At 44.3% G+C, this 20,918-nt stretch overlaps 1 long non-coding RNA gene across 1 annotated transcript in view; it reads right to left on the reverse strand.

Moving 5' to 3' along the window:
• LOC309350931 overlaps positions 1-20,918 on the reverse strand; it is a 412,768-nt gene that overhangs the window by 123,599 nt on the left and 268,251 nt on the right. The gene's annotated exons all lie outside the window — the stretch shown is intronic.

Genomic DNA, 20,918 nt, shown 5'->3' on the forward strand with positions numbered 1-20,918 from the left:
CCATCCCCAGTGCTGAAGTAATATTCAGCTACCATTCCAATTGGATTCTATACTTGGAGTGGGAGGGTTTCATAATATCCTTTGCCTCAAGCAGCAAAGTATCTTTAACCTATGTTTGCTGTCCTTGCCAGTGGGAGCAGGAATTTCAACACCAGCCAAGTCCACATCCACACAAATGGGAGTTGTGGTCCAAGTCTGTAAAAAGAAAGCAGCAGAAAAAACTACCTGCTTTTTTTTTTTTTAAAGGCACACACTTCACATACTTCCAGTCTGACAGTGTTTTAACACCAAGCCAAACTTTTTTTCTTCTAGAAAAGAGGGAAAGTTGTTTGCATTGAGCACTTGTCCACAAGAGTGAGGTTTCAAAAGCATGCTGACATCAGAGTGCTATTCCAACGTGCTATTTGGTACTCTGCCTGTTCTACGCATCTGCTTCTCTTTCTATCTATAAATCTTCAGACAGACCAAAAATATGTTATCTTTGAAACAACAGCTATTCCAAGGGGTGTTTGGACACTGCATTTCAGCAAGGGAATATATTTAGGGCAGAGTATCTACATCTGGCCAACTCATTGATTTGCTACACTGTTTGTTATAAAACAAATGGATATTTATATATTAGGTATACCTATAAAAGTCTTTTGCTTCAACAACAAAATGAAGTAATTCTTGTTCTTTTGGAGGGGTCATAATTATCCTTGGTTGTAACACAGAGCAAGGGCACAGTCCTAACCATACTGGGAGTAAGCAGCTCTGAATTCAGTTGGAGTTACTTCTGAGTAGACATGGTTAGACTTGTAGCATAAACCTCTCATATCTCCCTCACACTGCCCTGAACATATTCTGAATTTCACACCAATTCTTGATGAGTTCAGTACCAATTCAATTAGATTTCTTACTTCGGCTTTAGGCAATTCTAAACTGTTTCTGTCAATCCATTTAAATTATTTTGTGATGGTCTATAACATCTAGGAAGGGAATAGGAAATCCTTTATTCAGTAGATGTTTACAATGCAAGTATCCAGAGATACTTTCATTCATATATACTTGCACACTCTGCTTTCCCAAACAATTGACTTCTAGATTGTCATGAAAACATAGAGGAAATCCCTCCTGATTCAAAGGTCTATCTAGTCCATTGCCAGCCCATCCCAAGGATGGCAAACCTGCAGCCTTCCAGATGTTGACACTGCAAAGCATTGTTGTTAATTGGTTGTCTCCATACATTTGTTTATTACTAGATTTCTACGTTAATCTGAAGAACAGATTAATCTACTGACTCCTCATAAGCCAATATGACCTTCACCATGCATATAAAAGTTCAGAAGTGAAATGTTGACTGTAGGAAGTCCTGTCTTAATACAGTGGTACCTCAGGTTACATACGCTTCAGGTTACATACGCTTCAGGTTACAGACTCCGCTAACTCAGAAATAGTAGCTCAGGTTAAGAACTTTGCTTCAGGATGAGAACAGAAATTGTGCTCCGGTGGCACGGCGGCAGGGGGAGGCCCAATTAGCTAAAGTGGTGCTTCAGGTTAAGAACAGTTTCAGGTTAAGAACAGACCTTCGGAACAAATTAAGTACTTAATCCGAGGTACCACTGTACTCACTTTGCTTTTCCCTAGTTCTGGTCAGAAAGTCCCAAAGACCGTGATAAATGCCAGCTGTTAGCAGCTGAGTCACAGTGTCATCTGACTATTAAAAATGATTTGAATTTTTGTTCAATTTGCAGGGATTCATCCCCCACAAGCACAGTGTTTTGGGAGGGAGGACTTTTGGATTTTTTGGTCACATTTTTGTCACATTCTTATGTTTAGGAATAAATATTGCAACATGTTTGCATTGCAAGTTCTTCCTAAAAAAAAAAAAAAGCTGATTCATTAAAGTGCACTCTTAAGCAGACATGTTTATTACAAACATTTAGAAGGGTTCCCCCCCCCTCAAAAAAGCACACAAAACATTAACCAAATAAACAGTTCCTTTGGCAAATGATTCAAACAGATCCATAGCAGGTTCCTAATTTTCCCTGTCATCTTTGCCAATTCTACATACAGTGGTACCTTGGGTTAAGAATTCATTCTGGAGGTCCGTTCTTAACCTGAAACTGTTCTTAACCTGAAGCACCACTTTAGCTAATGGAGCCTCCCGCTGCCGCCACGCCACCGCTGCATGATTTCTGTTCTCATCCTAAAGCAAAGTTCTTAACCCGAAGTAATATTTCTGGGTTAGCAGAGTCTAACCTGAAGCGTCTGTAACCTGAAGCATCTGTAACCCAAGGTACCACTGTATTCATATAACTTCGCCTGCCATTCCAATTTAGCTGGTATTTTATCTCCCTTCCACCATTTAGCTATTAACATTCTCGCCACAGTATATAAATATCTTTAATTCTTTCGGTATATCTGCAGCAATAATACCTAACAAGAAGGCTTCCGGCTTTTTAATGAAAGTTAATTTGAACATTTTTAAAAGTTCATCAATAATTTCCCAAACGTTTTTAATATGTTTACATTTCCACCACATGTGATACATTGTTCCCTCTGATTCTGTATATCTCCAGCAAAGATTTGAGCTGGTTTTATACATTTCCGGCAGCTTGCTTGGTATAATGTGTTAGGGTGTGAAACCTAAGACGCTGGCAAGTTAGCAATGTCATGTGACTTTAAGTAGTCAAGCTCGTTAAGTTGTTAAGTTGCTCAGTATATAAAGAGTGTTTGTTTTCTCTGCCTGTGGGGCGTGAAGCAAAAATGTCTGAAAGCTCCGGAGGTGTTTTTGTTATCTTCCTGCAATAAACCTGTCTTTGGAAAGACAGGCTTCCCTGTGTCGTTATTTCTTTGCTGCTGAGACTCTGAAGCTTGTACTGCAACAAGAACCTCTGCACTGGACTTAATTAATGCTCTGCAAAGAGAACTGTTGCTGGTTGCGCAGCGGAAGCGTTTACTGGACCAGTACACAGACTCTCTTATAATGTACCATCAGTCTTCATATATTTTTCTTTTAAAGCATAGCAAGCCATAAATTTTAAGTCATGTCTCCAAAGCTTTTCCCAAGATGCCATCTGAATATTATAACTGAAGTCTTTAGACCACTGAATCATCACAGATATAACCTCCTCCTCTAGCACTTCCCAATAACACATTATTAATATTAGAAGAAAAACGTAATGTCTCCATCTATGTTATGAAAATCATTCCTTAACGCTTCCTTAATGTTGTAAACCATGAGTGCAGATCTGCTCCAAAACAATTCTCCATATCCAGGATCCATATGGGCTATCATACCCCTGCTGTGGCTCTTCCAACTCCCTTCTTCTGACTGACCCCAAAAGCTGTTTTGGAAGGTCAGATATCCCTTTGAAGAAGTGTTCAATGTGGCAAATGGAGCTACCACCAAAAATTGTCACTGCTTCCTCCATTGTGTGCATACAGAAGTGCTTTCTACTCACCCAACAGGGCATGGACCACAGCAACTAGGTGTCATGGTCTGGGGCATGGGCAGCAAGAGTCCAGGACCAGGGTATGGAAACAGATCCAACAGAGATCAGGGCCCAGAGGCAGCCAGGAACAGGCCACAGCATGGCATAAAACTATGCTGCTGTGGCAAAGAAATGGTGAAATGCAGAAATCCAGGGTGAAATGCAGGCCTTATCTAGCTTGCCTCCAGGTGCACTGCATCACATCATCTGACCACACCTGCCAGCCTGCACCTGCTTCCCCCAAGGCCAGCACAGCAAGGGCCTGGTTCTTGCAAACTCTCACAGTGCTCAGGGCCTGGCTCCTGCAAACACTTGCGGTGCTCATTACACTAGTATTGTCCCTTTACAGTACTGAGATTTTATACAGTGGTTTACACAACCAGGAATGGGAAAACTGTGGCTCTGCAGCTGTTGCTACACTACCAAGCCCATCATGGGAATATAACAATACCTGGAAGGTCAAAAGATGACCGTTTCTGCGGTAAATCCTGCGTTTGGGTATGAGTGCTGTGAGCTGTAAGATGTGATGGGTGGGTGTATCATTTAACATAACAGAGCCTCCTCATTATCCAGGAATAAACAAAGGGGAGTGTATATGGACCAACCTCAAAAATCAAAGCAACAATGAAATTGTGAGATAAAATACAGTATGTAAAACACCCACCCACCCACCCAAAACTTCTCAACTAAGGGCAGATCCACAAGCATACATTTAAAACACATCCAGTGCAAATTTAAACACACAAATTCTACCAAAGAATCCTGAGAATCATAGTTTTTATGGTCCTGGGAATTGCAGTTCTGTGAAGGGGGAAATGACATTTCCCAGGATTCTTTGGGTGCAGTCAAGTGTGCTGAGTGCACTTTAAATGTATGCTGTGGTGCTTCCCCAAATACAACTAATTTTATAACCACAAAACAAATACATTGGTACCTGTAAAATAGACACAAACACATGCTAATATATAAATGAACAATGAAGTATAACTAAGGATGGCTCAGTTGGTTAGACTGTGGTGCAGATAATGCCAAGGTTTCAGGTTCAATCCCTATATTCAGGTTGGACTAGAACTCTATGGTTCTATGATAATGAAAACAATGTGTGTTTCAATCAAACACTAGTCCTCTGCAGTGATATAATAGAATCAAGCACACATTTATGGAAGAAGAAAGTAAATCAAGCCTGAATGTGCCAGATATTATAAGCATCTTAACAGTGGTGCTAAAATTTAAAAAAGTCACATTCAGAGGAGGCTTAAGTGTGAACAGCACTAAAAGCTGTACAGATTCCCAAAAATTAGTTCCCTGGGACACCACCACCAAAAACTCAAAAACAGGCAAAAAGAAACAGGTTGCTTTGGTTTACTTTTACGAGCTTGGGCCTGTCGGGAATTGCAAAAAGGGCACTTGGTCTAATGGAGGCAGTTTATCCCATTCGCAAGGGATCATTAATGGCCAAATTATAGGCATTACTTGCATTAAAGATGCCACAGGGCTCCAGGGGATCGATTAGGCAATTACAGCCTCCTGTTTGTGGCTGCCATTGGCTTGGATCAGTGCTGGGTTTTTGTAACATAGGAGCTTCCCCTGATCTAACACAAGTACAGTTTCACCGCTCAGAGCCAAGCGGAGCCACACATAGTCTTGTCTGGGACAGGAGGTGGTAAAGCGATGAGAACCGTGCACCATTGCTCGGCTGTCAAATCTATCAGGCAATGCCACCCTATATATATCTATTCAAAACAAAATGCTGTCGAGTTCCCAAGGCTTATTTGTCAGAACAACACAGCTGGGTCAGACCAAAGGCCTATCTGGGCCAACATTTTGTTCTCACAGAAGTCCACAAGCAGGGCATGGTCACAACAGAATGAGAGAATCGTAGAATTGTAGAGTTGGAACATGAAGAACATCGAGTCTAACTCTTTGCAATGCAGGAGTCTATTTGCCCAACATGGGGCTTGAATTGCCACCCTGAGACTAAGAGGCATGCTGCCTACAACAGCAAAGATGCAAATCCCAGGTAAATGGATATAGAATTGCAGCAGAAATGCAATTCCAAAAGGATTCCAAATCCTATGTGTGCATAGAAGGCTGGAAGGGGGATACGGGAGCTACAAACCTAGGTGGAGAAGGTGGTATAGTTCAGCGATGCTGAGGGTACTTTGCAGAGCTAGATTTTTACCCTTGTATATAGGAGGTTGAATTTTCATGGAATTAATTATAGAATTGGAAGGGGCCGCAAGGTTCCTTTAGTCCAGGCATGGCCAAACTCGGTCCTCCAGATGTTTTGGGACTACAACCGCCGTTAGCTAGGGATGATGGGAGTTGTAGTCCCAAAACATCTGGAGGGCCAAGTTTGGCCATGCCTGCTCTAGTCTGACCCCCTGCAATGCAGAAATCTTTTGCCCAATGTGGGGCTCAAATCCACAATCCTGAGATTAAGAGTCTCATATTCCAGGTAAAGGTAAAAGGTAAAGGACCCCTGGGTGGTTAAGTCCAGTCAAAGGCAACCATGGGGTTGTGCTGTTCATCTCGCTTTCAGGCCGAGAGAGCCGGTGTTTGTCCACAGACAGCTTTCCGGGTCATGTGACCAGCATGGCTAAACCGCTTCTGGCGCAACGGAACACCGTGATGGAAGCCAGAGCGCACGGAAATGCCGTTTACCTTCCCATTACAGCGGTACCTATTTATCTAATTGCACTGGTGTGCTTTCAAACTGCTAGGTTGGCAGAAGCTGGGACAGAGCAATGGGAGCTCACCCCGTTGCACGGATTTGAACCGCCGGCCTTCCAATCGGCAAGCACAAGCAGCTCAGTGGTTTAGACCACAGCGCCACCCGCGTCCCTCATGCTCTACCAACCGAGCTATGCCTTGGTCTGTTCCAGCAGATTGAGTAAACAATCCCAATAGTGGTTCCAATGCTCAAGAAGGCAGTTTCTGCATGTGCTTTGGAGAGACAGATGAGGCTCGTCAACCAGGGAAGGTAGCCCATCTAGGAGAAGGAAAGCTCTGGTCCTAAATCTTGGCCGCCTTGCGAGATACCTTTGGGAGAAGAAAAGACCAAGGAGTAAACACTACACAAAACCAGAGTGGAGTCCCCTGGACAGATAGATGGCATCTTGTACACCTACTTCCAACAATTCCTGCAGTGAAGCTGATGCCAAAATTATCGCTCTGTTTCCTTGTATTAGTTGAAGTTTGCAGTTGGTCTTTTAGCAATAAATATGATAAAGCAACAAAGAGCCTTCTGGCACATTTGCTATGGCACACACTTTTTTGGACTAAAGCCCACTTCCTCAAATGCATTCAGCGTTATCCTCAGTTGACAGGGACCTTCTTACCCCGGCAACTTCAAGTACAAATCAGAAGTTCCCCTAATTGTCCATTGGGTGGCAGCATATGCTTTCTGTTCGACATTCAGGAAATCTGCATCTTTTTCGAAACATTCTGTAGAAGCAATTCAACCCCTTCCAACCTGCAAATAAAAGAGGAGAAAGGTTCTTGCTAAAGAGACGTTTTTAACAGTTCTGGCATTTTATCTCTGGCCAAAGCAGCGATCAAGTGGTTTGTGGGTAACAAAATGATGTGTGGAACAAACTCAGTGGGTCAAATTTCCACTTAGGACTTCACCGTGCATGATTATTTGCTTTTTATTGTTAGCAACCAGTATAGGCAGAGAACTTGAAAATCAACATTAAAATAATCAAGGGCTTTCCATTTACAGAGCCAAACACAGAGCTGTCTATTCATGGCTGATGCAAATAAAGATTCTTCTGTCTGCTCATGTAAGAAAAATGCCAACAAGAGAGCAGGTGTTAACAACAACAACAACAACAACAACAACAACTTTATTATTTATATGCCACCCTTCTGACTGGGTTGTCCCTGGACATTCTGGGCAGCTATTAAGAACATGTCCACACCTTTATATTGTATTGGTGGGGGAGAGATAAAGAAGGTTCTTTAAAATGGCGCTTGGAGACATATGCACAGGGGAAAGGACTAGAGGTACACACACCCAAAATGAGAATTGTATGAAATGTTAGTCCCACTCAGAGTAGACACACTGGGAATGACGGACATGACCAACTTGGATCCATTAATTTTAATGGGTCTACTCTGTTCCTGGTGCTTAAAAGGAGGCTGTTTCCTTACTGAATAAGAGCAGAAAATAAAATTTAAAAATTCGTAACACCAACGCTACCTTAAATTGTCTCCTGAAGTAAGAAAGTCCTTCTTGTGCTCCTGAATTTCAGCAAGGAGAGTACCGGTTTAATCTCAGTGGGAAGGAGTTCCACAGGCTTGGGCCTCTAACATTGAATTCACATCTTGTAGCAATTGCAAGCCGTGACTCTGAGCCACCAGGGACCACCAAACACAGGAAGCATGTTAACTGTATTACGAGAGCTGCTTCACACATGGCCTCTTCCCTAAACATATATGGTCCCTTTGCAGTTCATCTTCCCAGCCCATTTTCTTTCATCAAAACAAACATGCCATTTAGACCAAGTCTGGTCACTGGTCCATTGAGCTCTCTATATGGTATACGCTGACTAGCAATGCTCCCCAAGATTTTCAAACAGACGACATTCATAGCACTACCTGGAAATGTGCCAGAGATTGAATCCGGGACCTTTCACATATTTTTTCTCTCCATGTAGGACAAAAACAGATGTGGAAACTCCTAACTAGAAAAGGTACAGTATGGATTGGCCCACAGAATAACTAGCATTCTCTCTGTATGGGGTAAAATTATGATTTCCTGGCTTTTTGTACAGATGCTTCCGACACCTTGATTTCTACTGATTTCCTGTTTTTATGTAGTTCAGGATTCTTACTTCTGTCCCACTTCCTCCTTTTCAACAAACAATACTTGAAGAGAGAAGATTTATTTTATTTTGGGCTGGGGGGAGCTAGGAAAATGCAGAAATAAATCAGAAATACCTCCATAAATTAAGGTAAGGGCCTCTTCGCTGAGTAGCACTGTACATCATTTGTGTTCTTTTGACAGTCGAAACGCTAACAGAGGCAATACAGTGGTGCCTCGCAAGACGAAATTAATTCCTTCTGCGAGTTTTTTCGTCTAGCGAATTTTTCGTCTTGCGAAGCACGAAATCCCATAGGAATGCATTGAAAATCAATTAATGCGTTCCTATGGTCAAAAAAAGTCCAAACAAAGCCAAATTTGGTACAAAAAGAGTTTATTAACTGCTCTTTAAAGTCACACATACTGTAAAGAGCATTTCAAAAATTGAAGGAACAATAAATTAAGTTTCTAAACACGACAGTAAAATATTTAAAAATCAACAAAGTGTACAGTACATTTTCTAAGACTCTGGGGGACCACTCAAAGAAGGTTCCTCTTCCACTCTTTGCTTCTTGCTGAAGAACCTGTCCATGGTCTGCTGCTTCATCCGCCTTTTCAGCACCTCCCTGAAAGGCAACATGACCCTCGTATCAAAAGTGTTCGCAAAGTCATGTGCCAGGTCCTTGTCTGGGTGGTGCCGCTGTGCAAAAGCCTGCACATCTTTCCACTTCATGCAAATGTCCCTCAGTTCTTTGGAGGACAGCCGTTCCTCAGTTGCTTCCTCCTCTTCCAGCAAGGGCTGCTCTTGCGCAGCCTCTGCCTGCAGTTCAACCAGCTCCTGGGTGGTCAGCTCGTGGTCATGCTCCTCCACCAGCTCACTGACGTCCTCCTCTGTGACCTCCAGGCCCATGGTCCTCCCCAAGGCAACAATGTCCTGCACCACTGTTGACTCTGGTGCATCAGAGTCACTTGGTGCCGCACAGTCCGGCCACAGGCTGCGCCAAGTGCAATTCAAATTTCTCTGGCTGATCCCGTTCCAGGCCGTGGTGATCATCTTCAAGCAGGTGACGATGTCGAAGTGGTCCTTCCAGAATTCCCGCAGGGTGATGGTGGTGCAATCAGTCACCTCGAAGCATCGCCTGAAAAGCTCCTTGGTGTAGAGTTTTTTGAAATTGGCGATGAGCTGCTGATCCATCGGCTGGAGCAGTGCCATGGTGTTAGGCGGCAGGAACATGATGTTGATGAAACTGAACTCCTCCAACAAGTCCAACTCAAGGCCTTTAGGATGAGCAGGAGCATTGTCCATCAGAAGCAAAGCCTTCAGCGGCATTGTCCAGCAGGTACTGTTTGACAGCAGGGCCAAAATCAAGATTGACCCAGTCCACAAACAGCACACGTGTGACCCAAGCCTTACTGTTGGATCGCCACATGACACTCAGCTGCTCCTTGTCAACCTTGTGTTTCTTGAAGGCCCGTGGGTTCTCCGAGGGGAACACCAGCAGGGGCTTGATCCTCAGGTCGCCGCTTGCGTTGGCACAGAAGAGCCAGGTCAGACGGTCCTTCATGGGCTTGTGGCCAGGCAACTTGGCCTCCTCCTGAGTGATGAAAGTCCTTTTGGGCATCCTCTTCCAAAACAGCCCAGTCTTGTCGCAGTTGAAGACCTGCTGTGGAACGTAGCCCTCCGTCTTCACAACCTCCAGGAACTCCGCTGCAAAGTCTTCAGCCGCAGGAACATCAGAACTGGCAGCCTCTCCGTGCCTGACCACGCTGTGGATTCCAGATCTTGCCTTGAACCGGTCAAACCAACCTCTGCTTGCCTTGAAGACTTCTGGCTCGCCTGAGGTTCCTGGCTGTTCCCGGACGAGGTCTGCGTGCAAGGCCTTGGCCTTCTCACAAATGACAGCCTCGGTCACTGTGTCCCCTGCACGCTGCTTCTCTTCTAACCAGATGAGCAGCAACTTCACCCACCACACAGAAATTCAAACCCAGAATTTTTTTTTAAAAAAAACACAACATGGCCCAATGGTCACAGAAAATCAGAAAAATTAAAAAAAAAAACCCCACAAGCTCCCAGATTCTTGCAAACCCCTCCTCAACTGTTCCCCCAGCCACCCACCACACACAAATTCAAACCCAGAATTTTTTTTAAAAAAAACAGCAGAAATCCAAAACCCCCGAAAAAAAGTTTTAAAAGTTTAACTTACCAAATGGATGCAAAAGAAGTTTTGGAAAAGCTTCAAAAATCAGCAAAGTCCTCAAAAACCTGAAAAAAGGCTACCAAATCGCGTGCTATGAGTTGCTCCTTGAAGTTAAGTTGCAACTGCACCTCTTCAAGCAATGCACCCTTGGTTTCAACGGTTTTAAGACAAAGGAAACAAAGTTGCTAGACGTTTTCATCTTGCAAAGCAAGCCCATAGGGAAATTCGTCTTGCGAAGCACCTCGAAAAACGGAAAACTCTTTCGTCTAGCGAGTTTTTCGTCTTGCGAGGCATTCGTCTTGCGGGGCACCACTGTATATATATCTTAATAACCAGTACAAACTTCAAGTTATTTTAGGGATGTCTTTCCAAGAGGGGAGACCTGATTCCCAATTATGGTCTGGCTGCCAAAGAAAGAGGAACGCAGTCTAATAATAATAATAATAATAATAATAATAATAATAATAATTTTTTTATTTAAACCCCGCCCATTTGGCTGGGTTTCCCCAGCCACTCTGGGCAGCTCCCAATAGAATATTAGAAGCACAATAAAACATCAAACCTTAAAAACTTCCCTAAACAGGGCTGCCTTCAGATGTCTTCTAAAAGTCAGATACATTGGTACCTCTGGATGCGAACGGGATCCGTTCCGGAGCCCCATTCACACAAAGCGAATGGGGAATGGGGAAGCGAACACAACCCGCGTCCGTGCATCTGCGCGTGTGCACGACGTCATTTTGAGCATCTGCGCATGCGCGAGTGGCAAAACCCGGAAGTAATACACTCCGTTACTTCCGGGTCACCACGGAGCGCAACCTGAAAATGCTCAACCCGAAGCTACTTCAACCCGAGGTATGACTGCAGTTATTTCCTTGACATCCACAGGGCGGGTGCCACTATTGAAAAGGCCCTCTGCCTGGTTCCCTGTGACCTAATTTCTCACAGAGAGGGGACCGCCAGAAGGCCCTTGGCGCTGGATCTCAGTGTCCAGAACGATGGGGGTGGAGACGGTCCTTCAACCTAATGTGGCCTGGGGCTGATGGGATATGTGAGCCAACAACATCTGGAGTGGAAGAAGCTTGATCTAAGGAAAGGAAGAACCATTCCTTAGTCCTTTGGTGCCTCTGAACATCAAATGACACTAAAACACCCTCCAGACACAGGGGCCAAACGGGCTTTATATTACAATCCTTTACACATTTACTAATGATTTCCCACTTAGTTCAATGGAACATACTCCTGAGATTTTAGGACTGCAGCCAAAAATGCACACTCCAGACTGTGCCCTTGTACTTTTTTTTTTTTTTTTTTTTGGAAAGGATATATATCCCCCTCCCTTTAAAAGTGTGATCCTAACTTGCTTTACTTGGAAGCAAGTCCCATCAATTGCAAAGTTAGGTATGCACAGTGCCTTAGAGAGCCACAGTTAATAGCCAACTTTTTAGAAGTGGGGGGTAAACGGAATTCAAAAGAGCGCTGCTTACAAGAACACAGGGGAGGTTTTAAATTCATTCATCTGCACACAAAAGTAAATGGAAATATCATTTGAAAATGACATGGATAGACGAAGGCATAGCCTGATAAGCAGCTTAGGCAGCTCACTGTGGAGAAATGTATCCTCTCCGGAGCCCCAAGAGAAGCTTAATAGAAGTCTAAGAATTCAATATTTCACTGAGCCAGAGAGTGCATTAAAGGAGCTTACACTGTCTACAATAAAAAGCCTTTGCCTTCAAGCATCCTATCATGAGAGATGTCTCTATTGCAGGGTCCAGCAAGCGAAACCTCCGTCGTCTCAGGGCGCCTTCGTGCCAGACATTGGAAATACCTTCCCCTCGGTTATGTCAGTGCTCAGAGATTTCCCATGATGCTCAGGGGCCGTTTGTTTCTTCCCCACATTATTTAAAGCAAGGGCTTGCTGATTGTGCCAGAGTAAATCACTTTTAGCGATTATTGAAATCTGCTTTTAAGTAGCTCCAGGAAAATAGCTGTGGTTATTACAGCACCCAACAGGGAGTGCAGGCTATTCATAAACTGGAAGTTATTGGGCCAGCCAGCAACATGCTCTTCTGTGAGGAGAGTTCAGGTGGGAGCCATTTTAAGTTTCCAGACAGGCTCTCCGGAAGACCACACAACTAAATAAAATTACATTTTCTGAATTGCCATGGGAGGCTTCTGCGAAAAAGGAAACCAGCTCTATGGCCTGTATCAGAAGCAAAATTTGGGACTTATTTGCTTCTCTCCCCCCCCCCCTTAAGCAGGTCTGGGGAACCTCCAGGTCATAGCTGTCAACCGTCCCTTATTTGGTGGGAAAGTCCCTTATCCCAGCGCCGTTTCCCGCTGCTGTCCCTTATTGATGATGTCCCTTAAATTTCCCGGGTTTCAAAGGAAGCAGCTCCTCTCCCTCCCTCCCTGCCGGCCAGGGAGGAGGGAGGCTCCAACTGTGTTGCTTGGCTGCATTGCTCACCCAATAAGGAGTCTAAGAACGACTGGGGGGGTGGAGCTTGCATGCCTTGTGCCAATCAAATCGGCCGCGTTGCCTGGGGACTCGCCTTTGCTCAGCGCTTCCCAGCGGAGAGGTGACGGTGGTTTTCCTTGCTGCATCCCCTTTGCCGGGTTGCTGCGCTGTGGGAACCACCGCTTGAGGCTTTGTTTGGCTGCTGGCTGGGCTTTCTGCCTTTGGCTCGGAGGGGCTCAGAAGTTGAACATCCCTTATTTTGGCTGCTGGTCCCTTATTTTCAAATCTGTAAGTTGACAGCTATGTTCCAGGTGTTGTTGGGCCCCAAATCCACCAGGCTCACCCAGCATGGCTTCCCACAACAAAACTTAGGCTCAACACAGGGCCAGCCAACCCATGAGGCAAGGCAAGGCAACTGCCTCAGGCAGCAAAGATCCACGGGGCGACAGATCCGGCCTCCAAGAAATGCATTGCATGCTGCTGCCACATCCATCCCAACAGACTCAAAAAATGGGAAGAGGCAAACGGGGAATATCTTGTAGCAGCAGTAGCAGCAACAGAAGTGGTACGGTAGCTGTTGGCTATGCACCACCTGCAGCGCTGGCACGGGTACTGGGAAAATGTAAGGGGATTGTGTAAGAAACAAGAGAAGCAGCAACAAGAGATGCTTTGACAAACATGAGCCTCGTTGCCTTTCACTGGAATAATTTCTCACATTTATTATGGCAGATGCTTCCGTTGACAGTGCAGAGGAATGTGATGTCATGATAATTTGTTGCACAATTTCTTCGCCGAGCCAAGAAATGTTATCTGGCCTTATTTGGTATTAAGCGACTTGCCGTGTTTATCTGAAGTAAACTACGATGCTTCTAAAACTTGATTTTCCCCAAATACTTCTAAATACCTGGACTTTTGGGGTCAAAAGCTAAAGTCTGGGGGAAATAAATGAGTGACAGTAGTATCTTTGTCCAGTAATGAGGAATCTGGTGCTGCTCTCAGGGATGTTGTACCAGAACAGATTTTTATTTTTTAAAAAATCCTTTTGGGGTCTGAACCCTAAATATGTTTAAGACTTCTGTATTTATTCTACACTTAAGATTATTTCTTTAAAAAAAAAAAAAAAACGCCCAAAAGACAGTGTTGCACTTTAAAAACTAACGATATAAGTATAGTTTTGCTTACCTTATAAGTAAACAGTATTGCCAAAGGAATTCGGTTCCATATTCACAAGGCACATGGTGTATCCAATAAAATATCATCCTTGTAATAAATGTCACCTTACTTGGAGAGGAATGCTAAACTTTGCATCTTTCTTACAACCTCCTCCAGTCTTCCGCTTTTAGTTGGATTCACAAATACCTTTAGCTAACCTAAAGATGAGGGTGGGGGACATTTTCCAGTCTGAGGGCCATATTCCAGTCTGATTGACCTTCCAGGGACCGCATCCCAGTAGGGGAGGAGGTCAGAGCATTTAATGTGAATTTTACCTTTGCATATTAAGCTAGTTTCTGTACACACAGAGACCCCTGTGCTTCATCTATCCAGTCAAGCAAGAGACCTAGGAAAACCACTGAGGGCCGGGCAGAAATGCCTGGAGGGCCACATTCACCCCACCCACCCCCAGCTTGAGTTTCCCCAGCCCTCTTCTAATAGGATAGTCATGACTGCGAGATCAGAGTTCAAGCACCATAACAATCAAATTAAACTTTTATTTTGGTACTTGGCAGCTTATGACGTTCTCAGAATTGCTAGCATTTTAAAAATTCTGCTTACATTGTTAGGGCAGTCCTGCTTTCACTGAGTAGAGAGATATCTCAGGTTCGGCTTCTTTTAGTGGTTACAAGAGATTTAAGGCACTGTTGGAATATTTGAACTTATTTGTTTAAAAATGTACAAGTTGAGCCTAGGTGGAGACATCACGTAACAGCACTGCTGCAAACAACACATCTACTGATGCATATCAGACCTGCCGGAGAGGCACTCTTACAGTATAACTAGATGTTATATCAAATACGCAGGGAGGGTTTTCTTTAATACTAAGTGTGAGATTGAATTTTCATTGGGACCACAGCACATAGGAAGTTTTAACTCTTCCCTTCCTTACTGCAGTTGCAAAGAGTACTGTGACCTGATGTCACCATTAGGCTTAGGGGAAAAGTACCACCTAGGATGCTTTTCATTGTCCATTTTCAAAGGCCATTCTCTGCCTTTTCCCCTCAGTTTGTCTTGTGTCTCTCTGACTCAAACAGCGCCGGGCCACAATCTGTCCAAAGTTTCCTTTCCCTGTGAAAGAGGCTTCCGCTCTTCTGCCTCAGTCTCAGGGCTCTTCAGGACTTCAGTAGGTGTGGGCCGCTGAACTTATAATTGGGGTGACTGAGGATGGTGTGTATATTTTCCTTTCCAGTATATATTTCACCAGTGCTCTGCAACCTCTGTAACTGCCCGAGCTTCCTGATCTAAAAATGGCCCTCAATAGCAATAGCAATAATTTGAACCCACCCATTTGACTGGGTCACCCCAGCCATTCTGGTCGGCTTCCAACATATAGAAAAATGTAATAAAACATTGCACATTTAAAAGCTTCCATATACAGGGCAGTCTTCAGATCTCTTCTAAAGGTTATATAGTTACTCATCTCTCTGACATCTGATGGGAGGGTGTTCCACAGGGTGGGTGCCGCTACTGAGAAGGCCCTCTGCCTGGTTCCCTGTAACCTCACTTCTCGCAGTGAGGGAACCACCAGAAGGTCCTTGGTTCTGGGTCTTGGTTTCTGGGCTGAACAATGGGGGTGGAGACGCTCCTTTCGGTGGTGCCCATGAGAATGTTTACCTCTTGGTATCTTCCCATGGGCTTTAACTGAATGATGGGCACCTAGAAACTCTGCAGAGTGCAGATCAGTAGTGAGATAATGTCTAGAAATAAATAAAGGCCAGTCGCAAACACCTCTTGACCCCTTGAAAGGTAAGATAAGCTCATACACCCTGCACACCACACATGAAGAAGAGAAGAAGAGTTTGGATTTGATATCCCACTTTATCACTACCCGAAGGAGTCTCAAAGCGGCTAACATTCTCCTTTCCCTTCCTCCCCCCACAACAAACACTCTGTGAGGTGAATGAGGCTGAGAGACTTCAGAGAAGTGTGACTAGCCCAAGGTCACCCAGCAGCTGCATGTGGAGGAGCGGAGACGCAAACCTGGTTCCCCAGATTACAAATCTACCGCTCTTAACCACTACACCATACTGGCTCTCCCCTTTGATAATTTTTGAATGCCATTTCTTTTCCTGCTATTTGATGGAGTCAAATAATTGAGAGCTCTGCAGTTGCTCTAGAGTTTCTTCTGGTTCTTTGAACAGAGCAATACAGATCTTCCCACTTTGGTGCTCATAAACACAGCCTGCTCTGGTTTCTATCATGTTAAAATGTCACCTGCTTCAATTTCACTTCTTCTTTCATTTACACTTTATTACCGACTCTCTCTTTCTCTCTCTTTTACTCGTTGCACAATTAACACATCACTAGCACCAGCAGAACAACAGTATGATGGCCTCATCCTAGCACCTTTACTCATAACTAGGAAGCCTGCTGGATCAGTCCAATAGGTCAAGTTCCTCTTTGCATGGTTCCCAACTGATGCCTGTGAAAATGCAGGGCCTGAATGCAAAAGCACTCTTCCCACTTATGAGTCCCACCAAATTCAAATGGGACTTATTGCAAATTAGGTATGCATTTATGTAACTGCAGCCTTAACACCACAGCATTGGTGAGCCTGAACTCACAGATTCTCCAGCTGTTTACTTGTTCAGAGAGCAGAATTGCAAGCTCATTTTTGAAAGATCTCCAATGGCTGCGTGGCGTGTAGAAATTTAACAGCTAATGCAGGAGTGGTTAACCTGTGGGCCTCTTCCAGATGTTGCTGAACTACATCTGCCACCAGGAACATCCAGATTGGCTAACGGCAAAGGATGTGGCAGCTGTAGTTCAACATCTGGAAGGGGCACAGCTTAGCCACCCCTGGCTTAAAAGCTTTTCCTGACATGGAGATGACATGACAAAGTTTCACTTAGAGAGATGTGGGGAAATGGATTAATCACAAGCAGCAGATAAAGCTGTAAGAGTCTTGCAGCGGAGGAACAAACAAATGAATGGAGGGTGTAATCTTGTTCAACAGGGGAGAGCTGAAGATCAATAGCTACTACATTAGATGCAGACCTGAGTGATTCATCACAGATCAGCAAGGGTTTCTGACTCCCAATTATTTAGCAATGGCAACAACCGAAAGTTTTCCTGCATTAAATCAGGCTGCTGGGACAATGTGGGGAGGCGGGTGTGCTTTGTTTGAAAGGACTTGTTAGTTTTGTTCTGGCACCAGTCACAAATTCCTAGGCTCAGAGGCATCCTGTTCTTTAATTTTCAGCTTATGTCTACCCACCTGAGTTCAAGCAGATTTCCAGATGTAGCATTTACATCAAGTAAAAGATCACATGAAATGTGGGAATTGTGGGTAAGGGAACGTTAGGAAAATTGGGGGGGGGGTGCTGCCTGAATGCAGCCATACTTCCCACAATTCCATATTCTTCCATCTTCAACACTCAAAAGTGCCTCTTAGCTATTATCCCAACTGCGCCAAAGCAGCTTTTTCACAAGCAGATGCTGTACAGCTGGCCTAGCATCTAAATCAAGAAGAGGGAACCTGCTGGATGCTGTTGGACTCTGTTATGTACTGAGTTGAATAGGATCCAAAAGGCAGCAGTCTGATTGGTCCTAGAACAATAGGGTCCAGAATGCAGCAGTCTGATTGGTCCTAGAACAATGCAGCAGTATGACTGGTCCAATCCAGCTCCAGGTGGAAGTCACCCAATCCAGCTCCAGGTGGAAGTGAATCCGCAACCTGATTGGCCTACAGGAGAATCCCAGAATTAGCCAATCACATGTGGCCCATTGTGTAAATAATGTATATAAAGCAGATATTTTGGGGGAACTTTCATTCCTCCTCACCACTATGAGCTGAATAAAGAGCATGAAATCCACACTCGGCTCTGAGTATATTTCAGACTCCGACTCCCATCACCCCCAAGTCCGCATATCCAAAGGTCAGAGATTTACATCAAGCTGCCCATAGAGTTGTGATGCAGCAGTATCTGGTGAGTCACAGGTTCCCCATTCTTGTTTAAATGATCCAACCATGTGGGTGTGGACTGACTGCACAGTTCTTTCTACAGAATTAGAGCAATGCCGGGGCGGGGGGAGGTGCTGGCTGTCTCTGAATCAGTCCCTGCCCACATAGTGGGAAGCTATTGCCTACCCAGGTTCTTGCTTTTCATACCACTACCTCTTTTATTTCACTTCCCTCACACATTTTGGTTAGCCTCCCTCTGCACCATGAAGTGTTGTGTTACTTGTAAAGTCTATTCTCTCATTAGCTTCTTCCCCACTCCATTCTGTAATATCCTTGACCTTTTCCTCAAGTTCATCTCTCTCTCTCTCTGACTATATTGTTTCTTGAGCCTTCTTGCCTCTCAGGACCTCTTCCCAGCTCCCCTGTGTGAGGTTTTAATATCAGCCAAACTGACAACTTTCCCTTCCGTCACAGAAGGTGGATGATTGGCTCTCTGCTCAAGCAGCTGAATACAGTCATACCTCGGGTTGAATATGCTTCAGGTTGAACATTTTCAGGTTGCGCTCTGTGGCGACCCGGAAGTAACGGAGTGCATTACTTCCGGGTTTCACTGCATGCGCAGACGCTCAAAATGATGTCACGTACATGTGCAGAAGAAGCAGCGAATTGCGACCCGCGCAGACGCGGGTTGCGTTCGCTTCAGGATACAAACGGGGCTCCGGAATGGATCCCATTCGCATCCAGAGGTACCACTGTACTGTACTCCAAAACCGTCACATCAGCTCTGTGTTGGACACTTCACTGACACAAGCGCAATACAGAATTTGAGTAGTAGGGCTTACTTCAAAAAGTTTCATAAAAAGCAAAGGCCCGCAAGAAAAATGTTGGTCTATAAGAAAATAAAAAGAAATCCACAATTGGGCGATCCCTTTCACAGCCAGGCTTTGAGTTATTCTTTTTTTAAAAAAATGAGGAGACCATTGCTTCTTTATTCCAGAATCCTAGGTATGCAACCTGATATCTGCAGCACCTAGCAGAGACCTATTCAGCTTGCTATCTTCATACTGGAACAAAATAATTTTGGTTTTTCCTTATTTTCCCTCCCACCACATTTTGTTGCATCGTGCCTGATGGAGACCTCTAGAGACCTCTAAAGCTTGCCACTATTTTGACAATTTGGTAATGCCTAATAAAGGTATGGCCCAACTGTGAGTTTTGGAGTTCTCCCAAAACGTTAGTAGATGTAATTTGTACATTCTTTCCTAATACTTTTAACACCCTACAGCTGTATGTTTGGTAGTATTTATGCCTGGGAAGGGTTGTTAGCATACCAAATTATGTAAAGGCCAGAGAATTTACCTTGTCTTGTAGGACATAAATCAGAAGCCTGGTTTTGTAACAATGCTTTTTATCGATCCAGCTGAAAGATTAACTTCCTAGCCGTGCTATTTGCTCCCACCTCTTTTCTAAACAGAAATAAAATGTAAATAGCATCACTTTTTAGTCACCTTTCATTATCTTTCAGGAAAAGACTGCCAGTGAACAAGTCTAGACCTTTAGCCCCAAAAGGCAACTCAAACCAAAATAAGTTTTACTGGGGTTCACTCCTCAAAAAGCATGCTTAGTTTTGCAGCCTCTACTTTTGTGTGCTCATTTGGGAATATGTTGCACTGAGTCAGTGGCCTAGTTTGCACATAATGCTAAATGATTGATTATTCTATGGTTTAGCATTATGTGTGAACCCAAGTCAGCAGCTTAACTGTGGCTTATTAACATTGGGCATAGATTCCTGCATTGCAGAGGCTTGGACTAAATGGCCCTTGTGGTTCTTTCCAACTCTATAATGCTATGTTCCTAACCAAGGTTTATAGTTGGTCTGTAAACATTAGTCAATATTGGCCATAGCTTAGCAGTACATTCAAGCCCAGGCCTCCTAATTAACTATGATTAAGGAGCTGTTGCTGCCACAAAGCTACAGAGCCACAAGTAAAACCACTTTTAAGGCTCAGCAGCTCTTACTGGTGCTTTTAACTATTCTGTGACATAGTAAACCATGGGTTGAGGTGCCAGGCGCCTAACATTTAACCATGCTTAATGTTAACCATGGTTTACTGTTACCCAAATATGAGGCCAGCGGGGCTTACTTTGGTGAAAACATGCATGGGATCCCGTTGTAAGGCGGAGCAGGGAAAGAAAATTGGAACTTAAATTGGCTGACTTTGCAGCTTTAGTATCACAGGATCCACCTTATATTGAGTCAGACCATTGGTCCATCTTAGTTCAGCAGGTCTGCAGTAGTGACAAGGAGCTCCGCTTGCAAAGGAAGAATCAGCAGCTCACTTTAAGCTCCTCGTTGTTCTTTCATAACCTGGTCCCTGTCCGAACCTGCTCTGCATCTGATGTCATCAGGTGGTAATGGTAGTGTTGAATGGCCTTACAGACAGCGAGAGTCCAATGTTAGAAACTCAGATATATAAGCTAAGCGCCAAATGGCTCCATAAACCAGGGTTACAGAATCCCTAGTTGTCATTTTTGGGCCAGACGGCTCGAAAGTCATATTTTTGAATATGACTTTTGGGTCCCGGAAATTCATTCCAATTGTGCAGATAAAATATAACTGACGGTATTCTGTAGGATGTGTTGATAGTGTGTGGTCCAAGAATCCCCAGGCATGCACCTCCAGATGGTGGAGATGTAAGGCGCTATCCTGGCACCTGGGCATCTTCATCTGGACACAAGTGGATGATAGCCAGGTGCAGAATGTACCTGGTGAATTTCAAGCGCTGAGCAAGACCCGTGCTGGTCCAGAGATTCACTGCTGGTGGTCTACAATGACTGACAGTGTCTCTCCAGGATTTTGACA

The sequence above is a fragment of the Podarcis erhardii genome (assembly GCF_964252035.2).
Source record: "Podarcis erhardii genome assembly, chromosome: 10".
NCBI lineage: Eukaryota > Metazoa > Chordata > Lepidosauria > Squamata > Lacertidae > Podarcis > Podarcis erhardii.